Source organism: Ranitomeya variabilis, chromosome 5 (assembly GCF_051348905.1).
Source record: "Ranitomeya variabilis isolate aRanVar5 chromosome 5, aRanVar5.hap1, whole genome shotgun sequence".
In the NCBI taxonomy this organism is placed as follows: Eukaryota; Metazoa; Chordata; class Amphibia; order Anura; family Dendrobatidae; genus Ranitomeya; species Ranitomeya variabilis.
In genome coordinates, this window is record NC_135236.1 from 652009518 (window position 1) to 652037247 (window position 27730).

General features: G+C 41.9%; 1 long non-coding RNA gene across 1 annotated transcript in view; it reads right to left on the reverse strand.

The window, feature by feature from the left end:
* Window positions 1-13114: 13114 nt before the first annotated feature.
* The window catches only part of LOC143776711 (uncharacterized), a 50129-nt gene continuing 35513 nt past the window's right edge, over window positions 13115-27730 (reverse strand). The window contains exons 2-4 of the long non-coding RNA XR_013215894.1: window positions 16802-16865; window positions 16235-16357; window positions 13115-13285 (exon numbers count right to left, since the gene is read on the reverse strand). This is a non-coding gene — a long non-coding RNA (uncharacterized LOC143776711). The remainder of the gene's footprint in view (window positions 13286-16234; window positions 16358-16801; window positions 16866-27730) is intronic.

The window sequence follows — 27730 nt, forward strand, 5'->3', positions numbered from 1 at the left end:
ATTGCTTTAGTTATTTGGACCAGCCATAGTGTAAGGCTCGGGTGTTCATGTAAAGCTGCATGAACCAGTTAACTGCCTAAGGCTGGGGTCACACTTGGCGTAAGACAATACGCCACGTATTATACGTCCGTACTACGGCCGTAATACGGAGAAATGTTCCCAAAATATTGATCCGTAGTCAGGGTGTGTCAGCGTATTTTGCGCATGGCATCCTCCGTATGTAATCCGTATGCCATCCGTACTGTGAGATTTTCGCGCAGGCTTGCAAAACCGACATCTAATGGATTTATGTGCTCAAATGTTCATTAAAACATATACAGTATATATATATATATATATATATATATATATATATATATGTCATTGAGACACATATATATAAAGTCTGTATTTAGATTTCAGTCAGCGCGATATCTGTGAACAGCCGGTAATTCAATTGCCGGCTTTTCATTTCTCCTGCACAAACCCGACAAGATATGAGACATGGTTTACATACAGTAAACCATCTCATATCCCCCTTTTTTTGCATATTCCACACTACTAATGTTAGTAGTGTGTATGTGCAAAATTTCAGCGCTGTAGCTGCTAAAATAAAGGGTTAAATGGTGGAAAAAATTGGCGTGGGCTCCCGCGCAATTTTCTCCGCCAGAATGGTAAAGCCAGTGACTGAGGGCAGATATTAATAGCCAGGAGAGGGTCCATGGTTATTGCCCCCGCCCCCCCCGTGGCTACAAACATCTGCCCCCAGCCACCCCAGAAAAGGCACATCTGGAAGATGCACCTATTCTGGCACTTGGCCACTCTCTTCCCACTCCCGTGTAGCGGTGGGATATGGGGTAATGAAGGGTTAATGCCACCTTGCTATTGTAAGGTGACATTAAGCCAGATTAATAATGGAGAGGCATCAATTATGTCACCTATCCATTATTAATCCAATTGTATGAAAGGGTTAAAAAACACACACACACACATGATTTAAAAGTATTTTAATGAAATAAACACAGCGGTTGTTTTAATAATTTATTGCTCTCTCAATCCATCCGGAACACCCTCGCTTGGCAAAATAATAAACGCACAATATACATACCTTCTGATGTCCGATCACGTACCACGATGTAATCCACCTGAAGGGGTTAACTAATATTACAGGCACGAGCTGCGATAAACCACTCGCTCGTGTCTGTAATCCCCGGGTGCTGAAAGGAAAGCTGGATCTGTACTTACATTGAGTCGCGGTGATGCGCCCCTGCTGGATGTTCTCATGAACTGCAGCCTGGGAACTTTTTCCCACGCTCCAGGTCATATGAGGACATCCACCAGGGGGCGCATCACCGCGACTGAAGGAAATGTAGGTCAATGACCTACATTTCATTCATTCGCTGGGGATTACAGGCACGGAGCACAGCTGCATTAGCAGGGCTCCTGCTTGTAAATTATTTTAACCCCTTCAGATGGATTACATCGTGGGACGTGACAGTTCAGCTGAGGGTATGTATCTTGTGCGTTTATTATTTTGCCAAGCGAGGGCCTGCAAATGGATTGAGAGAGCAATAAATTATTAAAACAACCGCTGTGTTTATTTCATTAAAATACTTTTAAATCATGTGTGTGTGTGTTTTTTTAACCCTTTCAAACAATAGGATTAATAATGGATAGGTGACATAATTGACGCCTCTCCATTATTAATCTGGCTTAATGTCACCTTACAATAGCAAGGTGGCATTAACCCTTCATTACCCCATATCCCACCGCTACACGGGAGTGGGAAGAGAGTGGCCAAGTGCCAGAATAGGTGCATCTTCCAGATGTGCCTTTTCTGGGGTGGCTGGGGGCAGATGTTTTTAGCCACGGGGGGCCAATAACCATGGACCCTCTCCTGGCTATTAATATCTGCCCTCAGTCACTGGCTTTACCGCTCTGGCGGAGAAAATTGCGCGGGAGCCCACGCCAATTTTTTCTGCCATTTAACCCTTTATTTTAGCAGCTACAGTGCTGAAATTTTGCACATACACACTACTAACATTAGCAGTGTGGAATATGCAAAAAAAAAGGGGATATGAGATGGTTTACTGTATGTAAACCATGTCTCATATCATGTCGGGTTTGGGAAGGAGAAATGAAAAGCCGGCAATTGAATTACCGACTTTTCACTAACACCGCTGCGTATTTCTCGCAAGTCACACTGCTGGTCCGTGTGGAATCCGTATTTTTCTCGCCCCCATAGACTTTCATTGGTGATTTTTTTGCGCAATGCGCTGACAAACGCAGCATGCTGCGATTTTGTACGGCCGTAGAAAGCCGTATATTACGGATCCGTAATATACGGCTGATAGGAGCAGCCCCATTGAGAATAATTGTGCCGTATGTAATGCGAGTTTTACGGACGTAGTTTCTGCGCTCTTACGTCCGTAAAACACGCATGTGTGACCCCGGCCTAAGTGTGTAGCAGTACAGACACAGAGTGCTATTAACTGCATAAAGTGTATGAGAACATGATGCGAGGAACCTGATTATGTTTTTTTAAATTTTTAAATTGGCCACACAGGGATAGTTAGGTTAATGTGTTGAGGCGGTAGGCCAATCTGAACAAATTAGTTTTTAGGGCACGCTTAAAACTGTGGGGATTGGGGATTAATCGTATTAACCTGGGTAGTGCATTCCAAAGAATCGGCGCAGCACGTGTAAAGTCTTGGAGACGGGAGTGGGAGGTTCTGATTATTGAGGATGCTAACCTGAGGTCATTAGCGGAGCGGAGGGCACGGGTAGGGTGGTAGACTGAGACCAGAGAGGAGATGTAGGGTGGTGCTGAGCCATGGAGTGCTTTGTGGATGAGGGTAGTAGTTTTATACTGGATTCTGGAGTGGATGGGTAGCCAGTGTAATGACTGGCACAAGGTATAGGCATCGGTGTAACGGTTGGTGAGGAATATGATCCTGGCTGCAGCATTCAGGACAGATTGGAGCGGGGAGAGTTTGGTAAGAGGGAGGCAGATTAGTAGAGAGTTACAATAGTCCAGAAGAGAATTAATAATTGAAACAGTAAGAGTTTTTGCAGAGTCGAAAGTAAGAAAAGGGCGAATTCTAGAAATGTTTTTGAGATGCAGATAAGAAGAGCGAGCCAGTGATCGGATGTGGGGGGTGAATGAAAGCTCGGGATCAAGGATGACCCCAAGGCAGCGGGCATGTTGCTTTGGAGTAATGGTGGAACCGCACACGGAGATGGCAATGTCAGGCAAATGTAGGTTAGTAGAGGGAGAGAACATTCTGCTCCTCTCTCTTTCTGATATCCAAACCAAATGGCTCCTTCAGGACTATTGTTAATCTGAAAGCCCTGAATACATTCCTGAAAGTACAAACCTTTAAAATGGAGTCTGTCAAATCAGCAATAAAACTGTTTTTTTCTGGTTGTTACACGGCGGTACTGGATTTAAAAGATGTGTACTATCATATATCCATATATGTGGAACATCAAAGATACCTTAGGGTGGATTGGTCATTGATGGGGTGGTTAGGCACTTCAAATTCAGGGCCCTCCCATTTGGGTTAGCAGTAGCCTCTAGGGCATTTACAAAGGTAGTGGCGGAAGTCATGGCTCATATTCAAGAATGAAATATCTTAATCATCCCTTATCTGAACGATTTCTTGGTGGTAGGAAACTCGGCCCACCAATGTAATAAACACCTAGAGGAGGTGATGATCACCCTAAGAAGTCTGGGCTGGTTGCTGAATGTAGAAATATCCAAATTAGTGCCCTTAAAAGCTCAGCAGCTTCTTGGGATTCTACTGGATTCGGAGATTCAGGAATGTCACCTCCCAGAGTGTAAAATAGAGACATTTCTGGACCAAGTATTAAAAGCAAAAAGAGTCACACTCATGTCTCTTAAGGGTGCAATGACCCTGCTGGGTACTTTGATATAGTGTTTCCCAGCAGTTTTATGGGCACAATTCCATTCCAGAGTGCTGCAGTGGTTTGTGTTGCATAACGAGTTTTCCCTTAGAGGGCACTTAGAGGGAAAAATGACATTGTCTGCTCGGTCAGTGTAGTCCCTTTGGTGGTGGTTAGATGGATCAAACCTGTCCAGGGGGGTGGTTCCCTGTGTGGATAATATCACTCAAATAGTCACCACGTATGTGAGTCCCACAGGGTAGAGAGCCCATCTAAGTAGGGAGGTGGTCCAGGGAATCTGGAAAAAAAGATTTTCTCACTTTTTGTCCAATGTAAAAGAGTTCCTAGTCGTAGAGCAGGCTGTAAGCAAGTTCCTTGTATCCTTATAGGACCAGAGTGTCAAGATTCTCTCGGATCATCGAATATCTACTCTATACCAGGGGTGAGGAATCTTTTTTCTGCCAAGGGCTATTTGAATATTTATACCATCCTTCGGGGGCCGTACTGTTATCATCCGGTGACCTTGGAGCCGCATGAAACTTTCTCTGGAGTCGGTGGAACCTGTACTGACTGCAAATCCTGAACTAACACCGCAACTAGAAGTAGCCGTGGGGTGTGCCTAACAAACCCTAGACACCTCGACACAGCCGGAGGACTAAATACCCCTATAGATGGAAATAGGAATACTACCTTGCCTCAGAGCAGAAGCCCAAAGGATAGGCAGCCCCCACGAATAATGACTGTGAGTAGGAGAAGAAAAGACTCGCAGGTAGAAAACAGGATTTAGCAAAAGAGGCCACTCTAGCTAAATAGGAAAGGATAGGACAGAATACTAGGCGGTCAGTAATAAAACCCTTCCAAAAATATCCACCGCAGATAATACAAAAAATTCCACAATCTAACTAAAGACGTGGAATGAATATCTGCGACCCCAGAGAATCCAACAAGACTGAGAAATTACTGACACAATCTAAGCTGGACAAGAAAACACAAAAGAATAGCACTGAATTATGAAGCACACAGCATGTGTGCCACAGAAACAAAACCAGACACTTATCTTTGCTGATTTGGCAGAAAGGCAGGAGGAACCAGGCAGAGGTCCAACACCTCCCAACAACAATTGACAACTGGCAAGGACTAATGAATCCTGCACACCTAAATACCCCAGTCAGAACTGCAATCAGCAGACACACCTGACCAGGACTGCAACCCAGGGACAACTGCATTACCACCTACTACCACCGGAGGGAACCCAAAAGCAGAATTCACAACACCGTACAAACTCCGCCCACAAAGTGCATCCTGACTCTGGCACTGGTTTTAGGACGTAATCTTACATTGCATTCCCTTCAGTATTCAGTTGTGAACACTGCGTGTGTGTGCTAATAGAGCAAGAATAAATTAATGAGCTGGTTGTAATCAAAATACACCTCCCTGCCCAAGAATGCGGTCCCTGAGAATCTGCTCGGGGGGCCTGATAAAAGGTTATCAAGGGCTTTAAATGACATTGGGGCCTGAGGTTCCCCACCCCTGACATAAACTGACATGGGGGAACTCAGTCAAAAACATTGATGAGAGTGATGGATCGTCTGTTTCAGATAGCGGAGAAGCATCTCCTTTCCCTGCTGGCCCTACATTTAAGGAGGAAGGAATATACCAAAGCGGATTTTCTAAGCCACAATCCTCTGTGACAATGGGAATGGGTGCTGGATCAAGATGTCTTCACACAGACAGTTTGGCTGTGAGGCCTCTCGGTAGTAGATCGGTTTGGCACAAAACTAAACTGGAAGGTGAGGGAGTTCTGTTCCATGAACCCCAGGGAAGATACCTTAGCTGTAGATGCTCTCCTGATTCCTTGGGATTTCAGCCTGGCGTACGCCTTCCCACCAGTTGCACTGATTCCAATGGTCATAAGAAAAATCAGGGAAGAAAAGGCGAAGATCATGATGATTGCCCCCTTCTGTCCCAAGAGATCTTGGTTCTCGTGTCTGAGGATGATGTCAGTGTCCAATTCGTGGGTTCTACTGGAAATCCTGAACCTACTTGTCCATGGGCCAATATTCCATCCACAAGTAACCGTCTTCCACTTGACAGAGTGGAACTTTTTTTTGCCAATCTCATATCCACTCGGCTCCAGAGTAGGCAACCAGTCACGACTTAGATATATGCTAGAACTTGCAGAAAGTTTTTATCCTTTTCAGGTTCTAGGGTGGAGAAAGGGGCACCAATAGGAAAGATTCTGGAGTTTCTACAGAAAGACCTTGAGTTCGGGTTATCCACCAGCACCCTAAAAGTATAGGTGTCAGCTCTCGGGGCGCTGTATAGCTGTGATTTGAACTGTAACTATTAGATATTACGATTTATTAAAGCATCTTTCAGATCTAGACACATTTCTAAAGTTAATTTGGTACCATGGGATTTAAATTTGGTCCTGACAGCCTTAACTGACACGCTGTTTGAACCTATGGAGTCAGCAACCCTTAGAGTTATTTCATTCAAAACATCCCTGCTAGTAGCATTAACTTCAAACACTAAGATGAAAATAACTTTTCCTTAATGGGCTAAAAATATACTTTTATTCAGCAAATTTAAAATACAATAATATTCATATATATTCCAGTGACCAACAGCAGGAGGGGACACATGGAACCAGGGACAGAAAAGAGGGTGGGAACACTTGGATATAAAAAGCAATGGATTGATATAACATATGTCTCAATTGCATAGTCCTGGGGAGTACCCAATGTGCATAAATACGAAAATCTGAATATTTTTGAAGTGCAAGTGCTTGTAAACAGAGTGGACCACCAAATTAGATTTCAGAGGAGATACATCCCTGTATAAAACACGGACCTAAGGTAATAAGACAAAGTATCATATAGCCCAGACCTCAGACATAGTGCTAATAACAAGCCCAGGCACTAGCAGTGTGTACAGATCAAACTAAACATTGCATATTTACCATACGGTGTAGATATCCAGGTGCCAACCACACCCGACGCGCGTTTCGCTCACAAAGCTTCGTCCAGGGGCTTTGTTTTGTTGTAATAACCATTGGAGGTCCTCTCATGCTCTGTAATCCAACTGATGCTGGAGAGAGGTGCCGCCCTTTTTATCCTGTAGGTTTCCTGTCCTTGGTGGGTGGATCCCCTCTCTCATGGTGCTGTCATGGATCCCGAAAAATCCCTTTACCGGTAAGTAACTAAGACTTTCAAGCATACATTACTTGTATCACCAAAAATGACCTGACAGATTTCCTTTAGCTCTTTTTTCCTAATAATTTGTTATTTAAGAAGCAGCATGCATGGTATGTATAAATAAAATAAATATATGTATCACCGTCACCCAGTACCTTGCACTATATCGCTACCCCATTATATCCAAACATCACACTGTGCATTGAAGACAACGTTTCTCAACAGATCCTCTTTTGAAATTTCTGGTGGTCCGCTGTCATCACACAGGAGAAATTTTGTTTTTGCTATTCTTCACATTTCAATTGTTTAGCCATATATTTTGACAAATGACCGACCGTGTAATAGTGTAAATAAACTGTCCAGGTCCTCAAGAGTTTACAGAAGTAACAAGCATTGGACCACCTCCATGATATCCATGGCCAGGAATTATCCATTAAACAGGTTGAACAGCCATAAAAAGCCATACTCACTTATCTCCACCACCCAGGTTTAGACACTTCTATGTCTCCCAGCAGCCCCTTTACTTTCCCGCAGCTAATCACTTGAAATCTAGCTATGTGACCCCTGCAAACACTGCTACCAAAATGGGCAGTCTTCTTTGCAACAATGCCCAACCTATTTTTATGACCTGTCGGAAATAAAGTGTTATTAAAGAAAATAATGAGTTGTTGTAGGACAGCTTCCTCACCCGACTGTCAAGGGGGCAACAACAAAAGAACATGCATTTTGGATTTTAACATGCCCTATACTTTTGTACAGCTTGGTGATAAGACTCATACTTGTAGTGGCCTATCTATCCCTCCTCCATAAAAGCATCGCTTCAGGTTTTTTTTTTCAGCGCTGGAGTGGCTTTTTAAAAGTAAGTCCCCTGCCCCTGGTATTATACTGTACTCACCATCCACCGTCTTCACAGTTTTTCAGCACCGCTCCGTTGCACCAGCTCTATTTTATGAGCTTACCTTCTGACTGAACAAATAATAAATAACAGAACGATCTCACCCAGCGTTACTGTTTTTTCTTTCTTTTAAGAAGCATCCATAGGGCTCCAAGAATGTCCGTGAATTCCGGGGGAGGCTTTTAAAAAACATCCATACAGTACCCCGATCCTTAGGACAGATAGAGGGCCCTGATTATAACATCCCCAGAAGTGTGGCTCCCGACGCGTTTCCCTTGGCTCCGTTCATCAGGGGAGACAAGCCTTTCATAATGTTATAGGGGATAGAGGCACGGTATCCATGACTCCTCTACTACTGATAGTGGAATTTTAAAACGGTTTGATTTATCTTTGGTGTGTTGTTTTTTGCTATTTGTTTTTTCATAGACCGACTGGATATTTATACTCAACGGTATTTTAGTGGGATCTATTAAAGGTTATTTTTTAAATTTTGAAACCTGTATATTTACCTTGCTGCTATACACTGATTTTTGATTGGTAAAGACTTATTTTGGGTACCTTCTGACTGGCCAGAAGTCAGAAGCTCCATCACAAGCTCTTGATGCAAATCTTTTAGATCCAGAATGAGGCTCTCATAGACTTGTATTAAAAATTGACCTATGCAACGCGACATGAAATACCGGAGTTGCCAGCAGATCCCTTTTCGCCGGAGACCGATGGGAGCGACGCTGGAAACTGATGAAGATGAGTATGAGACAGGGAAATTACAGTTAAAGCGCAACTCCACAAGTGCAATTTAAACAAAAACGCTGTAAGATACCTATCGGTCAACTACAACATAAAACTGAAATGAAAATAGACCCTATGGAATATTAAGTAATTAGGAAAACACGGCACTTCTGGAATTCTGGTGGTGCACAAGTCGGATACCCAAATCCGTCAACTGCGATGTAGAAATACTTGGCACTCATATAGATGTATTCATGAACTTATTTATTGAATATAGAAATTCCAGAAAAATAAGAGACATTTCGGTCAATACCTGACCTTCATCAGTCAACTGGATGGAGGAGATCGGTGTGGAAACATGCTTGTGTGAAGGTCTGCAATGTCCACTGCTGAGACGGGAAGAGCACCTATGTGAGTGCCAAGTATTTCTACATCACCCCTATGAAATATTAAGACTCCCAAAGATATGCAGAACTACAGAAACAAATAATACAATAATTAGGCAAATTACAATTACAAACGAGCAATATTGTCACATTCATTAATGTTATCATTAGGCTGTTTTAGTGTCATGGTAGAAAGTCCCCAATTTGGTACCCATCACTATTAACAAAGAGACACTTTTGTAAGGTAACTGTGTGTCGGTTCTTCTATACCATATTTAAACAGTAAAATCCCATGACATTCAACATTATCAGGGATACCATAAATTATCCATTAAAAGTCACCTGCTTAACCCAGTAGGTATTATGTTGCCGCCTCAAAAACACTATAATAGAGAAATCATCGGGACTGGATGGCATGCATCCCTAAGTTTTACAGGAAATAAGTATTGGGATAGATAGACCATTATTCCTAATATTTAATTATTTCATAATCATAGGATCTTTTGTAGAGGATTGCCATACAGCAAATGGGAAGCCAAAGGGTTAAAAACTGGGTCCAAAAACTATAGGCCGGAAGAGGGCAAAATCTTTGAGGATTTTCAGAGATGCTATCCTGAATTATCTCCAGTAAGAATAACCTCATACCCCAGCATTAACATGGGTTTATGTTGGATCAACCAAGTCAAAGGAAGATATTGGAGGGGTTAAACTGCAGGAGCCCAGCTGTGTATATCAATCGGGTGCCTGCAGATAATCGCACCGGTACAGAAGCATGATGGCTATGTAGGACATCGAGCATGAAGAGAATTGGGCTCATGTACGTTAAACAATGTTAAGGGGTTCATGATGAAGTGTCCCCCTTTTACTTACTTTTACTTGTTTGGTCGCCCTACATGTTCAGTGTATGGTTCTGCCATAGATTGTATGGTCATTCCCTGCTATTGTTAGAGATTTTACTCATAAATAAAAGGTATGGCCAATAGAATTAGCTCAATTTTGGCTAATGATGGGTTACGAATAGTTATGAGCGAACATGCTCGGATAAGGCATTATCCAAACATGCTCACGTGCTAACCGTGTGATTTCGGTATGCTTGAAAAATATGTTTGAGTCCCCGAGGCTGCATGTCTCGCAGCTGTTCGACAACCAGGAAATCCCTATATGTGTTGCATCTGTCGAAGAGCCATGAGACATGCAGCCATGGGGATTAGAACATAGTACTCAAGCACGCCAAAGACTCTCGGTTAGCACCCGAGCAATGCCTTATCTGAGCACGTTCACTCATCACTAATTACGAAAGGTCACAACTTGTTATAATTATTTCTCATCGTGTTTTATGATCTGAAAGTTGAATCAAGAGAAATCAAAGACAAATAATCATTCTGTATGCATTTTTATTTGTGCATATATAAAATTAAGCTAACAAAATTAAAACTAGACAGTATAAAATATCATGGTGAGAATTTCAACTTATACAGGGGATTCCTAATTGTATTACATTATTGGAATTATTATTTTATGTTTATTGGTTTGTCAATAATACATTTAAAATATGTTTATATGCATCTGAGCATATATGGGAGAACAAGTTATCATTATGGATATTGGACCTCGTCTATAAGTAGTGGTCACAAAAACCACCCATACAAATCATATAGAATCGCCTCCTGCGTGATGTGGACAAGTTCATTAAAAAAAAAAAACAATTATGCCCTTATAACACCTAAACAGTACCAATGTCACCTTCATCAAATAATTATACAAAATAATGCAATAAAAAATAAGTGAAAGAAAATAGAGGTCTGAAAGGCCTGATTTTTAAGGGGGTTTCTAAGATCTCCAAAAAAAAAGGTAATGGGTACGACATCTAATAGAAAATTTAAAAAAAAACATTTTTTTCTCATATGGTAAATTTCCCATTAGTGATGATGAGCGAACATGCTTGGATAAGGTGTTATCTGAGCATGCTCGGGTGCTAACCAAGTGTCTTTGGCATGCTCGAAAAATATGTTCGAGTCCCCACGGCTGCATGTCTTGTGTCTGTTCGACAGCCGCGACACATGCAGTGATTGCCTAACAAACAGGTAATCCCTGCATGTGTTGCAGCTGTCGAACAGTCACGAGACATGCATCATTATTCCTCATCACTTACATATTGACTTTTTCTGCATTAATGAAGTGCCGACAGTGCACGTGTTGAGCGCTGCAGCCAATCACTGGTCTCAGCATGCCTCATAAGAGGGTGATTGGCTGCATATCATCACTGCAGGACAAGTCAATAAAACCAACAGGACCACCAGAGCAGCTGGGTATTTAATTTTTTTTTTTCCATTTCTGGTCAACCCCAAACTAAGGTGGTATTCATATGGTACCCAATGTAAAATTATTTATTATAATGTTCTAAAATGCCACCAACCTGAGACTACACCAAAACAAACAAAAAACACACACCGTGAAAAAACTGATGTTGGGAGAAGGAAAAAACCCTGTATGCAACCTGCACTGATGCCTGCCTACCAGAGGGGGTTGGCGCCCTAGGGGGAACGTTGCGGCGCCCCCACTCAACGGTGGCTTACCCTGGGGTCCCTGCAGATCCCTAATAATACCAGTGGGTCCCTCTACCCACACATAATGTACTAAAGGTACCCCTAAGAGACTAAACAATTTAATTCCTACGTATAGGGAAACCTAAACCCAAAACACCGTGAATGTAAAAACAATGGAGAACATGTGGTGGACTATTGACGGACAGGTATCCTGCACCGTTAACTTCTACAGGGCGGACATATGCTATATGCTATATAAATTCCTTGTGCTGTCCTACACGCATGTGTAACTTTCCCACACACATAAACCGCATTACACGCTTTGTTTAATCTATCAGCGGCAAGGGCAACTATTACAAGTGCCTAGCGCATGCGCCAAGGAGCATTTGGTAATGATGGACAGCGAGCATCGGTGACGCGCAGCCCGAGATGGGTGTATACGTTTTTGCGCACCAATGAGCTCGGACGGGGTTAATATCTCATTACGGCAAGCTCCTCTGACACGCAATCGGAGGTAGAAGCTTCTACTTCCACGTGCCACCGCACGCAGACGCAGTGAGGGATTCTTCACCAGCCCGTCGGGATGTTTACTACTTCCGGACGGCTTACAGGAAGTACCTACATGCACGCTAGTTCCGGCGGCATCGTGCTTAAATTGAGGTAAATGGCATCACAATTCACCTCTATCTGATACTATCGAGACACACGACATGAACTATCAGGCCTCCTGATGAGCCAGAGGGGTGAAACGCGTAGAGGCTACCTTAAGTAGTGGGCTGACGGCGAGGTACCTAACGATGAGTACCAATCTTATACATCAATATAGGGTTCTTGAACTTCAATAGGGGGTCATCTTTTGTTTACAGCATTGGTATATGTATGAACTTTGTGAATCATTATATATCGGGCAGGCTGCCCAGGGGATGAGATATGCTAATTTGTTGAGTGTACACAATACTGAATGTGACCCACGTCTAGTGTGCCTCAGGCTTTTTGGTTATCAAGACCTAGCCTAAAATAGAGGGATCAAGGTGGTCCCATGTCCGTCAATAGTCCACCACATGTTCTCCATTGTTTTTACATTCACGGTGTTTTGGGTTTAGGTTTCCCTATACGTAGGAATTAAATTGTTTAGTCTCTTAGGGGTACCTTTAGTACATTATGTGTGGGTAGAGGGACCCACTGGTATTATTAGGGATCTGCAGGGACCCCAGGGTAAGCCACCGTTGAGTGGGGGCGCCGCAACGTTCCCCCTAGGGCGCCAACCCCCACTGGTAGGCAGGCATCAGTGAAGGTTGCATACAGGGTTTTTTCCTTCTCCCAACATCAGTTTTTTCACGGCGTGTGTTTTTTGTTTGTTTTGGTGTAGCCACAGGTTGGTGGCATTTTAGAACATTATAATAAATAATTTTACATTGGGTACCATATGAATACCATTTTATTATCCCAAATTAAAATATTCAACTTGTTAATTTTGTCAACCCCAAACTAAACCACTTAACAACTGTAATATACCATCCTACTACATAATATACCAGCGGTTACAATAAAAAGAAGAAGTTCAGCTTTTAGAAATTTTTTTAGTTTTTTCTGTTCTTCTATGACTTTACAATCACAAGATTAGGATCTTTACTTCAGCATGACTACCTGCGAACAGAAAATAAAACACATACATATAAGTTTGTAATCATTGTTGAGCGGTAGGCAATGATAGAGATTTTGTATAGCAAGCACTAGTAGTACACACACAGAAATGTGACCCTGTGCAAGAACAGTAAGTAGGATCTTTGCAGTGTAATGGCTCATCACAATGCGCCATTCCTCCTGCTTTGGAGGGAGCAATGGGACCTGGTTACACTGCACTGGTTGCACCCATGATACGTCCACCCCTGAGTAGCCTATGCCGCTGGTTACCAGTCAACTGTATGAACCAATTAAGGAATGAGTTATAGGACAGCAGGAAGACACTTTATCATTAACGAGCATATCATAAACAAACACCAAACCTAGAAAAAAGTGAAGAAAAAAGACTAGAAATATAGCCACCATCACTGTTTTCCAGTCTGTAGCATCTGAGAGTGGGGAGGATGACATTGCATCTCCCTGGAAACCTGGTATTTTAAATACGGGAGAATGTATTTCATTGATCTGTATTTGATGTGTTATCCTCCTGTAGGATGCAATTACTGGTAGTCTGGGGTGACAGGGTTAACTGTAGGGCCAGCCCATAGTTGGGGAGAAGGATTGGGGATCTGCGAGTCAGTAGTCTGGAGGTTAAAGGGGTCCGGCGCCGCACAAATCCTGGAGAAGTTGAACATGAACATATCTGCAGCAACTTCACCACACACACACATAGGGACCGTGGAAAAAAGGATGAAAATCCAGCAACCACAGAAAATATGTAATCTTGACCAAGATTTAAAGCTGTTATGGGTCAAAATGCGTCAACGCTTAATGCCAATATACACTCCCTATTTTTACAACCTTCTCACACTTTTATAGTATTTACGATAAATGTGATGTTTTGGATTATTTCTGCAATTGCTGGATTTTCATCCTTTCTTTCATGGCTCCACTGCTCATTAAACCAGCCTGAAGCTTCCGTGCACCACGCCCTCATCTCAAGCATTTCTTAATCTGGTGAGCTGATGAAAGCTTTGTTCCTTTTCACACACCTAGTGACCCCATTTTCCTGTAACGTGCCAGGGCGCAGAACATGAGTATTTCGCCCACGGCTACCATCTCATTTTCTAGATGGTCTTGTCTAAACGCTTATTTTCCTGCTCATTTATTTAATTTTTGGATGCTCACCAGTTGAGTGGAGGAGCTTTGCTAAGGAGGTGTTAACCATAAAGATGATTGAACCTTCTGAAAATCGAAGGTGCAAGACACGTCAAATTTTTCCCAAAAAATTCAGTTTGCCGAAAATAATCCTCATGCAAGTCTCAGGTAGAGCAGTTATTCTGAAAAGATATGTCTAATACTCCAAAGTCCAAGGTCTCCTAGGACTGTATACAACTTATTTTAATGGCTACTTGTCATGGCTTTAATGCAAAGACAGCCTCCTTAATTGGAAAGAGAGCCAAATCAAGAAACAGATGGTGGTGATCTGGCATTTAGGAAGAATAATGCGAGGAGAGAGCAGAAGAGTAAAATGTGTAAAATGATTATGGACGATTTTATATTGGAACTTGCACATTTCAGGAAATTTGACTCGAATGTGATTTTTGCATCAAATTAATTTGATCTTCTCCAGTCATCAATATTCTTGTCCTATTTATTTTTTTCTCTTTTTCTAGGGAATGTTCTTTTTCAGGAGCTCAGAAATATTCATCTTCTATCCTGTATCTGAATGTAAGACAATGACTCTGAATGTAAGTCCCTCTTTAGCTACTCCACCACTTAATTGGTCTGCATTGCAACAGATGAAATGAGCCAGAGATTCTCCTGATAATAAGGATGTAGAAAATGCTGCAGACTGACAAACAGGGAGGGCAATAATGAACTCTGTGACTTATCCTACTGTATGGGCATACACAGGAACACGTCACTCATATGGGTCTAATGTTAAAAACGTACACTGTGCTGTATACTTTTTTCTGCATGCATGGAGTTGTGCAGTATACAAAATTATTGCGTCCTTTTTTTGTGCTATACTAGCTTCACAAATCTGAAAAGTGTCTGTGTAGGCAGTTAAAATAATGGACCATTATGGACACATTTAGCTGACAGATAAGCTAAGCAGAGGCCATAAATAAAAAAGCCTAAAAAGCACGAATAAAATCTAGAATAAGCGTGATAATATTTTGGACACTTTTCAAACACTTCTAGGAATACGTTTCTGTAAGGTTTTAGGAAGATTTTGCACCACGAAGATTAGAACTCTTCAACCACAAGCTGTCTCGCTGTGTATAATAATAGCTGTAATAAAGAATTGGCTAAAAGACAAAAATGTAAGCAAAAATATACCCAAAGACCTTTTAATCCCATTTCTTGACCATTCTATACTTAACTGTGCTTGCCAAAAATTAATTTAAGGATATTTTCTATATTGATCTGGTCTGATGGAATTTGCGATCAAGTGCCGAGACGACTGTGAGGGGTAGACATCCCTCGTACAGCACGGTGCTGGTCCATCACAAAGTCGGAGAAAACTACCCATATTGTGGGACCATCTGACTGGATATTTAGGCATTGCTTCCATTAGGTTGTGCCAAAAAAATGTAAAGGCAAAGGCCTTAATGAGGGGCATGCTGAAGTCAGACGCTCCTGATTCATAAAGAGGTGCATGAATAAGGATCATCTGATGTCCAGTGTGCACCTCCGTGTACTATGCCAGAACTATCACCCCAGTCAGACACTGAAATGAGATTTCTGGTGTACATAACGCCACAGCTCATCATGAATTAGCCACCACATTCCCCACTTATTTCGATGAAGCTGGGAGAAACTGAAGACACCAAACGTTGCAAAATTTAGATGTGAGTTGCACCTAAATTGGGCAACTTTTCAAAGCTTTTACACCAGAATTCTGCCATGAAAGTGTTGATGAATTGGGCCCATGTTTTTTGAATCAACAAATGGCAAGGCACTTACCTTTTATCACTTCTTAGGTTTATTAAGTTTTTGGGGGATCATTTTTTGGTTCCGGAGCTTTTCCATCTTGGCTTGGAGGATTCGATTGTTTCCGTTTCAGACTATTCAATAATTGCCGACTAACTGAAATGATAAAAGAACTTTGGTTGGTACCTGGGTCTTAGTGGAATTGTTAGAAATAATGTAGCCATCACTTCCGCAATTTCATAGCATTATGACTTAGACGTTCCGTTTATCTTTCATTATCTATTTTGATTTACTTTCTTTCTTACACCGAATCTACAGTTAATTGCACAGTTCTTTTTTCAGGGCTCACATTTCATTTTTTACATTTCAGATTGGAGAACGGTTACAATGAGTGTCTGTCTGGAGGACTCATCCTATCCTGAATTACACATACATAACATTGATTTGAATATGAACTGTGCAATACTTAACTTCCCCTTTGGTGGCGCTGCAGGGAATCTGAACACTTACTGACAGATTGCCTGATAGATTACAGCTGATCACAAGAAGTCCCAGAATAAAGAGTTTGATTTTCCAAGCTTGGAAACCTATTTTACTTACAAGAGGTGATTTTAGCTGTTGTCTTCATGTTCTTTTTGCCCATTTTATTTTTGTATTCTCACAACTGCAAAAAAAAAAAGATAATAAATACAAAGTTGTTCTAACTATTATAAATGGTCACATTATAAACATCACTCCTGCATTTTTTCTTTTATTCTCACTCCCGTATGTATGTTTCTTGCCTGAACTCTATAGAATATTTACCAGCCGCTGATGTCTTCTGTTCTTGGCGCCTCTCTGGTCGTCTTCTGCTGGTTGTAACTAGCCAGAGAGATTCAGTTTTGGCTGGGTAGACCGGATGTCACTTCTCATTAAAAGTCCATGAGAGCAAGAATGAGGTTCTCAAAGATTTCTAATTAGAGCTTGTGATCGTTAGCTTTGGCTTCCGGTTAGTCAGAACTGCAGTCACAAAATGGTGGAATGAGACCACAGCTGCTCCGGGAAGAGCAGAAGACAGCGGCTGGTAAGTTTATTACTAGGATCAGGGAACAGGCATTAGTGATACCACTCCAGTGATAAAATTAAAAGAACAAACATTGAAAATGTTTGAAAACTTTTAAAACTCAATAAAATAATTGAAAATTAAATAAAAAAAAAAATGCTGGAGTAGTGCTTTAAATAAATAAACATTAAAATATAACTTATGTTCACAATTTTCTGGCATCTATCTCACAACATTGTATAGATACATCTTCGTCATCTATCGTATGGATGGTACCACAAGACCAAACTCTACGCTACTCAACTCTAGCTCTACTATATGGCTTCTCCTTTGTGCAGAAAATTTCAACTATCGAACCAATAATTGTCAATCAAACAAAAAGAAGTTGGATGTGTAGATTAATTGTTAATTAGTAAAGAGACCCCTTCTCTCTTTCGTATTTGACCCCCAGTATTTTACTAAAGAGCCCTCATCAATTCCACTCTTTGTTTGTCATCATCCTGAATGCAGCTGCTTCTTTAATGTTCACTACGCAGTTTGTATTAACACACTAATCACAACATTTTTTAGATCCCAATATACATTAATGTATAAATCCATCGATTTCTGAAGGATTGGCTAATAGAGATGAGTAAATTGAATCAATGCAAGTCATAACTGTGTAGAATTTTTTGGAATTCACTTAACCCAGTGAACTCAAACAATTTGTGATTCGATTACTGAGAATCACTGAAAAGTCCTCAGTCATTCTACACAAAGTACAATATTGGGTCAGCCAGAGAAGACTCACATGATCTAGGTGCATAACATCACATGGTATAGTAAAATCAGGAGAGACTCATTTAGCCTACATAAAAGCTGAAGCACGAAATACAGCAGCCATTTTAGGGTGATTCTGGATAGTGAGAGGACGTCTCAGCTCAGCAACAGATATAGGAAGAGTAAACCTTAAAACAATAAACACATTCTACAGATTACATTACTAAAGTTGTGTTTGAATTAAAGAGCTTGAAAAGGGGTTGTAAGCCTAGGAATCCAAGGAGACCTCAGAGTGTTATACATGTCTCTTGGGGAAAATTGAAGTACTGGTGATTCATGAAGAATTGATTTTCCATTAATCAAACTTTTTAGAAAAATGTAGGGAAGCTGGTGAATCCAAATTTCATATGATTCACTAATCTCTTCCTGCTGACCTTCTGATGTGTATGGGGACTCCTGACTTTTATCTGTTGGGGAGGGAATTATCAGGCAGTTGGAATTTCAACACCTAATCCTTCAGGTTTTAAGGCAAAATAAGCCGGTGCCAGAGGTTTCTCACAGTGGCTTTCTCCTCTTTCCTCATCGAAAAGACGTCAACACTTGACTACGCGCTCATGTTTGTGAGGGAAAGATAGCTGGAAGCCAAACTGATGTTTTTTCTCATGTGTATGGCCAGATTAAGAAAAATGTGATGGCTGCTGATTTAAAGATTTGGATTCCTTAAATTAGTAACGTCAGAATTTTTTTCTATTATTTTTTTTCAATTTTTTCTATTATTTCCTATTATAAAACAATGGCCTCCCATGTTTATTTTCAAGTCTTTAAAACAATGATGAATTTATTAGCATTTTATTGTTTTTGAAATTTGTAATGAGTCTCATGTTGGCAATAACCTTATTGAACCCAAGTAAACCCATACTGGAGAAAGCATGATTCATTGGACTTGATGTCCTTAGTTACTCTCTGGCCCCAATTCATTGTTGACAAGGGCAATACCACTGCCTGAACAATCCTTTCTGAAATCCAGTAGTCCTTTTGTAAAATAAAAATAACATACCGTATTTTTCTGACTATAAGACGCACCGGACCATAAGACGCACCCCAAATTTGGGGTGAAAATTGCAGAAAAAAAGATTTTTTATAAGATGGGGGTCTGTCTTATTGTCCAAATTTACAGTATCTTACCTGAGGGCTGGCGGTGGCAGAGCAGGGTCACAGGAGGCAAGGTGTCGGCAGAGGTGGGATGATGCAGTACGGCGTGCACCTGAGCAGGGTCCCTTCCTGCTTAGGTGGGCGATGCCACAGCCTGGTTTCCATGGGGGGTTGCAGCAGTGGTGTGGCGATGGCAGAGGTGCGGGGATAATGAGCGGTATGGCGTGAGCAGGGTCCCTTCCACAGGTGAGGTGACGCAGGGGCCCGGTATCCAATGTGAGCAGCAGAGCTGGGTTAATTACCGGTTTCTCGGTGGCAGCAGCCATCTTCTTGAGGCCGCGCATGAGCAGATGGAGTGCTCTGCTTCCCGGGGCTTCAGGAAAATGGCCGCGGGAGGCCACGCGTGTGCAGATGGAGATCGCGGCGGCCATTTTCCTGAAGTCGAGTTCGCAGATTTATATCTCAGCTTCAGGAAAATGGCCGCCGTGATCTCCATCTGTGCACGCGCGGCCTCCCGCGGCCATTTTCCTGAAGCCCCGGGAAGCAGAGCACTACATCTGCGCACGCGCGGCCTCAGGATGATGGCCGCCACCACCGGTAACGCCATGGTTCATCTGGCTCTGCTGCTTACCAGGCTGCTGCATCACCTCACCTGTGGAAGGGACCCCGCTCACGCCATACCACTCACTGCGCCTCCTCATCCCCGCACCACTGCCACCGCCGCACCTCTGCCGCCGCCACACCACTGCCGGTAAGTCTGTATTCCAACTATAAGGTGCACCCCTCATTTTCCCCCCTTTTTTGGGGAGGAAAAGTGTGTCTTATAGTCAGAAAAATACGTTACATTCTGATTCACCTACCGCACCATTACATTGATGTCGGCGCTGAGTCTCCAGGTCTCACTTGACATTGTTAAGCCACTTGAGACCTGGAGCTAATCAGCATTCGCTATTGAGCTGCTGCGCTCTCTTTTCTTCTGCTTGTTTGAGCTTTGTCCAAAGGAAGTGAGAGCGGAGCAGCCCAATAGTGACCACTGATTAGCTGTAGGGCTCAAGTGACATAACTATGTCTTATAAATCCCAGGAGACCCGGCGACGACATTGCTGGAATGGTGCCGATGCAGGAGGTGAATATCTGTTATTTTTATTTTACAAGAGGGATAACTTAATTTAAAAACGTTGTTGTTCAGGTAGAGGACAACTCCTTTAAATATCAAGTGCCCTGTTGGCCATTTTTTTTTACATAGCTTACAAGTTCAATAAATTAGTTATAATTGATGACCAAGGGCTGAGTAGTTTTTATGTTAGTGGGCTGAAAAAGTCTTCAAAAACAGGTAAAAACAATCTGGAAATGATATCAAATGACAGTTCACATATGGGTTAAATCAATTTGGACAATGTGCGTTTCTTTTAGAGTTGTAGAAGGGAGCATGGTCGGGTAGTCTACAGACTGGAGTAGGAAAGATAAGTACCTCCAACACAATATGTCATTCTGACAGAAGACAAAACAGTTTGATGGTGTCCATAAACGTTAAAGTTGTACAAGCCCAATGATTTGGGTAGTATGATCGGCAGACTAATGTATATTTAAATTTCTCAACCCTCTTTCATTGGCAGATACTGGATCAAAGAAGGGTTTCACATGTTGGTTAAATAAAGATAATAGGTAATAAGGAAATCCAAGAGTTTTCGTTGACTCAAATTGGCCAGCGTGTTTCTTACCAGTGTTGAATGTTGACCCGTTTGAGTCAACAAAAACTCTCAGGTAAATACAGAATAGGTAGAAAAGCCTTTTAGGTTTTATGGGAATGGAAAAGCCTGATATTGTTTTTTGTCCAAAAAAGAAATATGGCATGATTGGTATGCATACAGAGAAATGCGTGATGACTACTTTTAGAAAACGTCTACTTTTAAATCCCCCTGCATGCACCACATCACAAAAAAAACTCAACTCCAATGTGGCTGAATTGGATTTTAATCATGTAATCTGTGGTATAAAAATAGAGTATCAACATATCAATCAAGCATAAAAAATAAATAATCTGCAACAGTCACCATCTGCCAATGCAAGTTCTATTTATTTCACAAAAGAGCAGATCCATGGGAGGAGTGATGCTCCGATCTGTCCGTTTCGCTAGAAACACATATTTTTTTAAAGAACTATTATGGGTCCATGAGAAAGCGCAAGAGCATGCGAAACAGCAGTAGGCTAGATCGGAACAGCAGTAGGCTAGATCGGAACAGCAGTAGGCTAGATCGGAACAGCAGTAGGCTAGATCGGAACAGCAGTAGGCTAGATCGGAACAGCAGTAGGCTAGATCGGAACTAGATCGGAACATCAGTAGGCTAGATCGGAACAGCAGTAGGCTAGATCGGAACAGCAGTAGGCTAGATCGGAACAGCAGTAGGCTAGATCGGAACAGCAGTAGGCTAGATCGGAACAGCAGTAGGCTAGATCGGAACAGCAGTAGGCTAGATCGGAACTAGATCGGAACATCAGTAGGCTAGATCGGAACAGCAGTAGGCTAGATCGGAACAGCAGTAGGCTAGATCGGAACAACAGTAGGCTAGATAAGAACAGCAGTAGGCTAGATCAGAACAGCACTCCTCCCATGATCCAACTGTTTTTTGAATGGCGTGGAGAACTTTTTCTTCATATTTTAAAGAAAAGCATGCAATGCAATTGCATTGAATTGGTTTAGCCATACTTATCAGAAAACTATGCTGTGGCATAATATAACCTCAGGGACATTTCCAAATAATACTATTTCCTCACAGAGACAAATTTCCTCTAATAAAGCCTAGGGATTTTAAACTCTGTAGTAGTATTTCTAAGAAAATCAAAATTTATTCTTGTGCAGGTATCTTCACCAGTTCTACAGGAAATGCTAGAAATCTACTTAGAGATTTCTGCCACTCAGCCTTGGGCTAAGTTCCCACCATGAATATATGGTGAAGTTTTGATGTTCCAGGTTTTCTGCAGCATTTCTGCACAATTACATAAATTAGGTTACTTGCGTTTTTTAGTGCGTTTTTTTAATGCATTTTTACAGCATTTTTTTTTTATTTCCGCTTTTGATTCTCCTTTTGGTGTGTCTTGTTTTTGGACACTTGCCGCTACTTAGCTTTGATAAAACGTTATGGATAAAGTCATGTGCGCATTACATGTATATGCATTTTCTTCCCTGTGAATTTTCCTTATCTCATTCAAGTCTATGGGGAAATTCCACGAATAAAAGAGAAATAGACATGTTGAAGATTTCAAAATTACTCCACAGGTCAGATTTCATAGTGTAAAAATACACTGTGGGCATGAGATCTATTTAAATCCCATCATCTTTGCACTTTATTTTTTTAAAACATTGCAGCGTCAAAAATGCACTAAATACTCATTATGGGAACTTGGCCTTAAAGGAAACCTTTGTTCTACCACATTCTAAGACATGCAAATACTTAAAATGTCTTGAGGGTAAATGAGAGCAGAAATGTCCATTGTCTGAACACTCTGGAATGTCCAGCATTTTCACTAGTAACCCAACAATCTTTCCTTGATTGATGTGGATGGCGTCTCCTGAATCATCCAGTTTTTTCCAAGAAACTTTTATCATATGGCAGTGGAAATGTTGGAAATAAACCTATTGCATGTGCACCGGTTCTGATTAGGGGAAGGTTGTGGATAATGCAGGAAGTATGACCAGTCTCAATTAAGAAAAAAGTAGGTGGGCTTGAAATACTTGGACTTTGGATTTCATTTACATAAGGGACATTTTAAATTACACTGATGTAATGGAGACATTACAGCTCATACATAGTTTGGTCTTTTCTGTCGTAACATACGGATGTGAAACCTGGACAATGAAGAAACAAAACAGAAGAAGAATCAATGTATTCAAAATGTGGTGCTGGAGAACAATATTAGCAGTACCATAGATGGTAAGAAGAACAAGCAAATCAATTTTGGAACAAATCAAGCCAGACATGTCACTCAAAGTAAGGACCATGAAGCTTTGACTTGTTTGCTTTGGACACATCAGACGAAGAGAGCAATCACTGGAGAAGGACATCATGGTCGGAAGAATGGAAGGAACAAGGCGAAGAGGAAGACTAGCAAACCAATATCTTGATATAATCAAAACAACGGCAAAGAAGACCCTTGTGGACCTATCTGGGCTTGCACAACATCGATCTTCCTACATATTGTTCATCCATCAAGTCACAATGGCTCAAGATAGAGCAGAAGGTCGATAAATAATATAAATAGAGACAAGTAAAGATTTAGAAGGTTTTTCAACGTGAATTAGAGTGTGGTGTTTCTAGTTTAGGTGGTGAAACCCGAAGACAAGTTTCCTTTAATTTATATTAGTGGATAATACATTTTTTTTTTTTGTTCCTGCAGCAGAAGTTGTATCCTGGTATGTGGAGGTCAGGTTCAAACTTGTCAAATGTAGTCATAATTTTCATAAAATAGATGTAACATTTTCTCATAATTAATGTATGCGTTGACGTTTTGTTTTCATGCCACGTGTACAAAATTTAAAGAAAACACTCTGCAAAATGTTTCCTTCGTTTAGCTAGATTTTAGGAAATGTTAGTGCCTTTTAATGGAACAAACATTATTAACCTGCCGATATGGGGTCAATCTGAAATTTAATAGCGTTACTAACCTGCTTGGCACCCGCACTTAGCTGAACGCTGCTGGGAGAAAATTAACTTTATTTTATTTTATCTTATCACTCCTACCATCTCCAGTATTAGATCAGATAGGCAGAGTGGACAGCAGTGTGAGCAGCTACTTCTTACCTCGTCACCACTAGTAGCTCCAATATTACATCAGATCTCATTTGTCTGCATATTCATGACTCTATTACATTCACATTGTGTTCTTGTGCACGTTCAGTGGTCATGTTGAGGTTGCGTCCGAACCCCGTGCAGAACAGCATTTGCGAGTATGCATCAACGGGGCCTATAAGCCTACTTGAGGTGGACACCCAAAAGTAGTAGACTGTGTCTGACAGCCCACCTCCAGTAGGCGTATACGGCTGAAAATAATGCACGACAGCACACACGTTGACTCTGTTGGCATCATTATGGTCAGTGCATATAACTGAATCCCATTTTGCTCGGGTTTCTGACACAAGCCCCAATGGGACCACTGAACATGGGCAATCTGAAAGGTACCTTAGGAAAGGAACAACATTTGACAACATGATAAACAAAGGAAAATTGTGAAAGTAATAGTTACATTCTTTTGGGATTGTTTTGAAATTTTTTTAAGTGGTTATCCTCTGCCCACATAACATCCTTATTTAGCAATATTTGGCTTTGACAGAATGGGAGTTTGGATGCTCAAGTGGAGACAATTCTCCTTACGGTAAGGAATGTCCAGACTTCTATTTCTGTCAAGGACAAACTGTTTGCATAATTTTCAGATGCAGTTCAAGTGTCAATAGGTCCATTCATCATACAGTACCTCGATATGTGTATTTCTGCCAAACAATTATTCTTTACCACTAGTTATAGTTATGTGTTATGACCCCAATGGCGAGGGTCTCAGAGGAACGTGGAAGTCTGCAGAATACAAAAATCCAGCTCATAGGGCAGTGGTAGCTGGGTTGACCATATATCTACTCCTAACGCCAACACTAGAAGTAGCCGGGGATCATTCCTACGTTGATTCTAGATGACACGCTCCAGCCGGAGAATCTAGCTACCCCTAGTAGAGGAAAACAAAAGACCTTTCTTGCCTCCAGAGAAGGGGACCCCAAAGCTGGATAGAAGCCCCCCACAAATAATAACGGTGAGGTAAGAGGAAATGACAAACACAGAAATGAACCAGGTTTAGCACAGAGAGGCCCGCTTACTGATAGCAGAATAAAGAAAGGTAACTTATATGGTCAACAAAAACCCTATCAAAATCCACACTGGAAATTCAAGAACCCCCGAACCGTCTAACGGTCCGGGGGGAGAACACCAGCCCCCTAGAGCTTCCAGCAAAGGTCAGGATATATATTTGGAACAAGCTGGACAAAAATACAAAACCAAAACAAAATAGCAAAAAGCAAAAAGCGGACTTAGCTGATATAACTGGAACCAGGATCAGTAGACAAGAGCACAGCAGACTAGCTCTGATAACTACGTTGCCAGGCATTGAACTGAAGGTCCAGGGAGCTTAAATAGCAACACCCTTAACTAACGACCCAGGTGCGGATAAAAGGAATGACAGAAAAACCAGAGTCAAAAAACTAGTAACCACTAGAGGGAGCAAAAAGTAAATTCACAACAGTACCCCCCCCTTAGTGAGGGGTCACCGAACCCTCACCACGACCACCAGGGCGATCAGGATGAGCGGCATGAAAGGCACGAACTAAATCGGCCGCATGAACATCAGAGGCGACCACCCAGGAATTATCCTCTTGACCATAGCCCTTCCACTTGACCAGGTACTGAAGCCTCCGCCTGGAGAGGCGAGAATCCAAGATCTTCTCCACCACGTACTCCAACTCGCCCTCAACCAACACCGGAGCAGGAGGCTCAGCAGAAGGAACTATAGGCACAATGTACCGCCGCAACAAGGACCTATGAAATACATTGTGAATAGCAAACGACACAGGAAGATCCAGACGAAAAGATACAGGATTAAGGATTTCCAATATCTTGTAAGGCCCAATAAAACGAGGTTTAAATTTGGGAGAGGAGACCTTCATAGGAACAAAGCGGGAAGAAAGCCATACCAAATCCCCAACGCGTAGTCGGGGACCCACACCGCGGCGGCGGTTGGCAAAGCGCTGAGCCCTCTCCTGTGACAACTTCAAGTTGTCCACCACATGATTCCAGATCCGCTGCAACCTATCCACCACAGAATCCACCCCAGGACAGTCAGAAGGCTCCCCCTTCCACTCTCTGAAGCATCCACCTCAACCTGAAAGGGAAGTGAGACATCGGGCTGGCACAAAACAGGCGCCGAAGTAAACCGGCGTTTCAACTCCTGGAAAGCCTCCACGGCAGCAGGAGCCCAGTTAGCTACATCGGAGCCCTTCTTGGTCATATCCGTCAAAGGTTTCACAATGCTAGAAAAATTAGCGATAAAACGACGGTAGAAGTTAGCGAAACCCAAGAACTTCTGTAGACTCTTAACTGACGAGGGCTGAGTCCAATCAAGAATAGCTCGGACCTTGACTGGGTCCATCTCCACAGCAGAAGGGGAAAAAATGAACCCCAAAAAGGGAACCTTCTGTACACCAAAGAGACACTTTGAGCCCTTGACAAACAAAGAATTTTCACGCAAAATTTTAAAGACCAACCTGACCTGCTCCACATGCGAATCCCAATTATCAGAAAAAACCAAAATATCATCCAGATAAACAATCAAAAATTTATCCAGATACTTCCGGAAAATGTCATGCATAAAGGACTGAAAAACTGAAGGCGCATTGGAGAGCCCAAAAGGCATCACCAAGTACTCAAAATGACCTTCGGGCGTATTGAATGCGGTTTTCCATTCATCACCTTGCTTAATGCGCACAAGGTTGTACGCACCACGAAGATCTATCTTGGTGAACCACTTGGCACCTTTAATCCGGGCAAACAAGTCAGACAACAGCGGTAAAGGATACTGAAATTTGACAGTGATCTTATTTAAAAGCCGATAATCAATACAAGGTCTCAAAGATCCGTCCTTTTTTGCCACAAAAAAGAATCCCGCACCAAGAGGGGAAGAAGACGGACGAATATGTCCTTTCTCTAGAGACTCCTTGATATATGAACGCATAGCGGTATGTTCAGGTACCGACAGATTAAACAGTCTTCCCTTAGGAAATTTACTGCCTGGGATCAAATCTATAGCACAGTCACATTCCCTATGAGGAGGCAGTGCACTGGACTCAGACTCACTGAAGACATCCTGATAATCAGACAAATACTCCGGAACTTCCGAAGGTGTAGAAGAAGCAATAGACACAGGCAGGGAATCCCCATGAATACCACGACAGCCCCAACTTGAGACTGACATAGCCTTCCAGTCCAGGACTGGATTATGGGTCTGTAACCATGGCAGCCCTAAAACAACCAAATCATGCATTTTATGTAAAACCAGGAAACGTATCACCTCGCGGTGTTCAGGAGTCATGCACATGGTAACCTGTGTCCAATACTGCGGTTTATTTGCTGCCAATGGCGTAGCATCAATACCCCTAAGAGGAATAGGATTTTCTAATGGTTCAAGAGTAAAACCACAGCGCTTAGCAAATGACAGATCCATGAGACTCAGGGCAGCACCTGAATCTACAAACGCCATGACAGGATAAGACGACAGTGAGCAAATCAAAGTTACAGACAGAATAAATTTAGGTTGCAAATTACCAACGGTGACAGGACTAACAACCTTAGCTATACGTTTAGAGCATGCTGAGATAATATGTGTAGAATCACCACAGTAGTAGCACAAGCCATTCCGGCGTCTATGAATTTTCCGCTCATTTCTAGTCAGGATTCTATCACATTGCATTAAATCAGGTGTCTGTTCAGACAACACCATGAGGGAATTTGCGATTTTTCTATCACATTGCACCGAATTAGGTG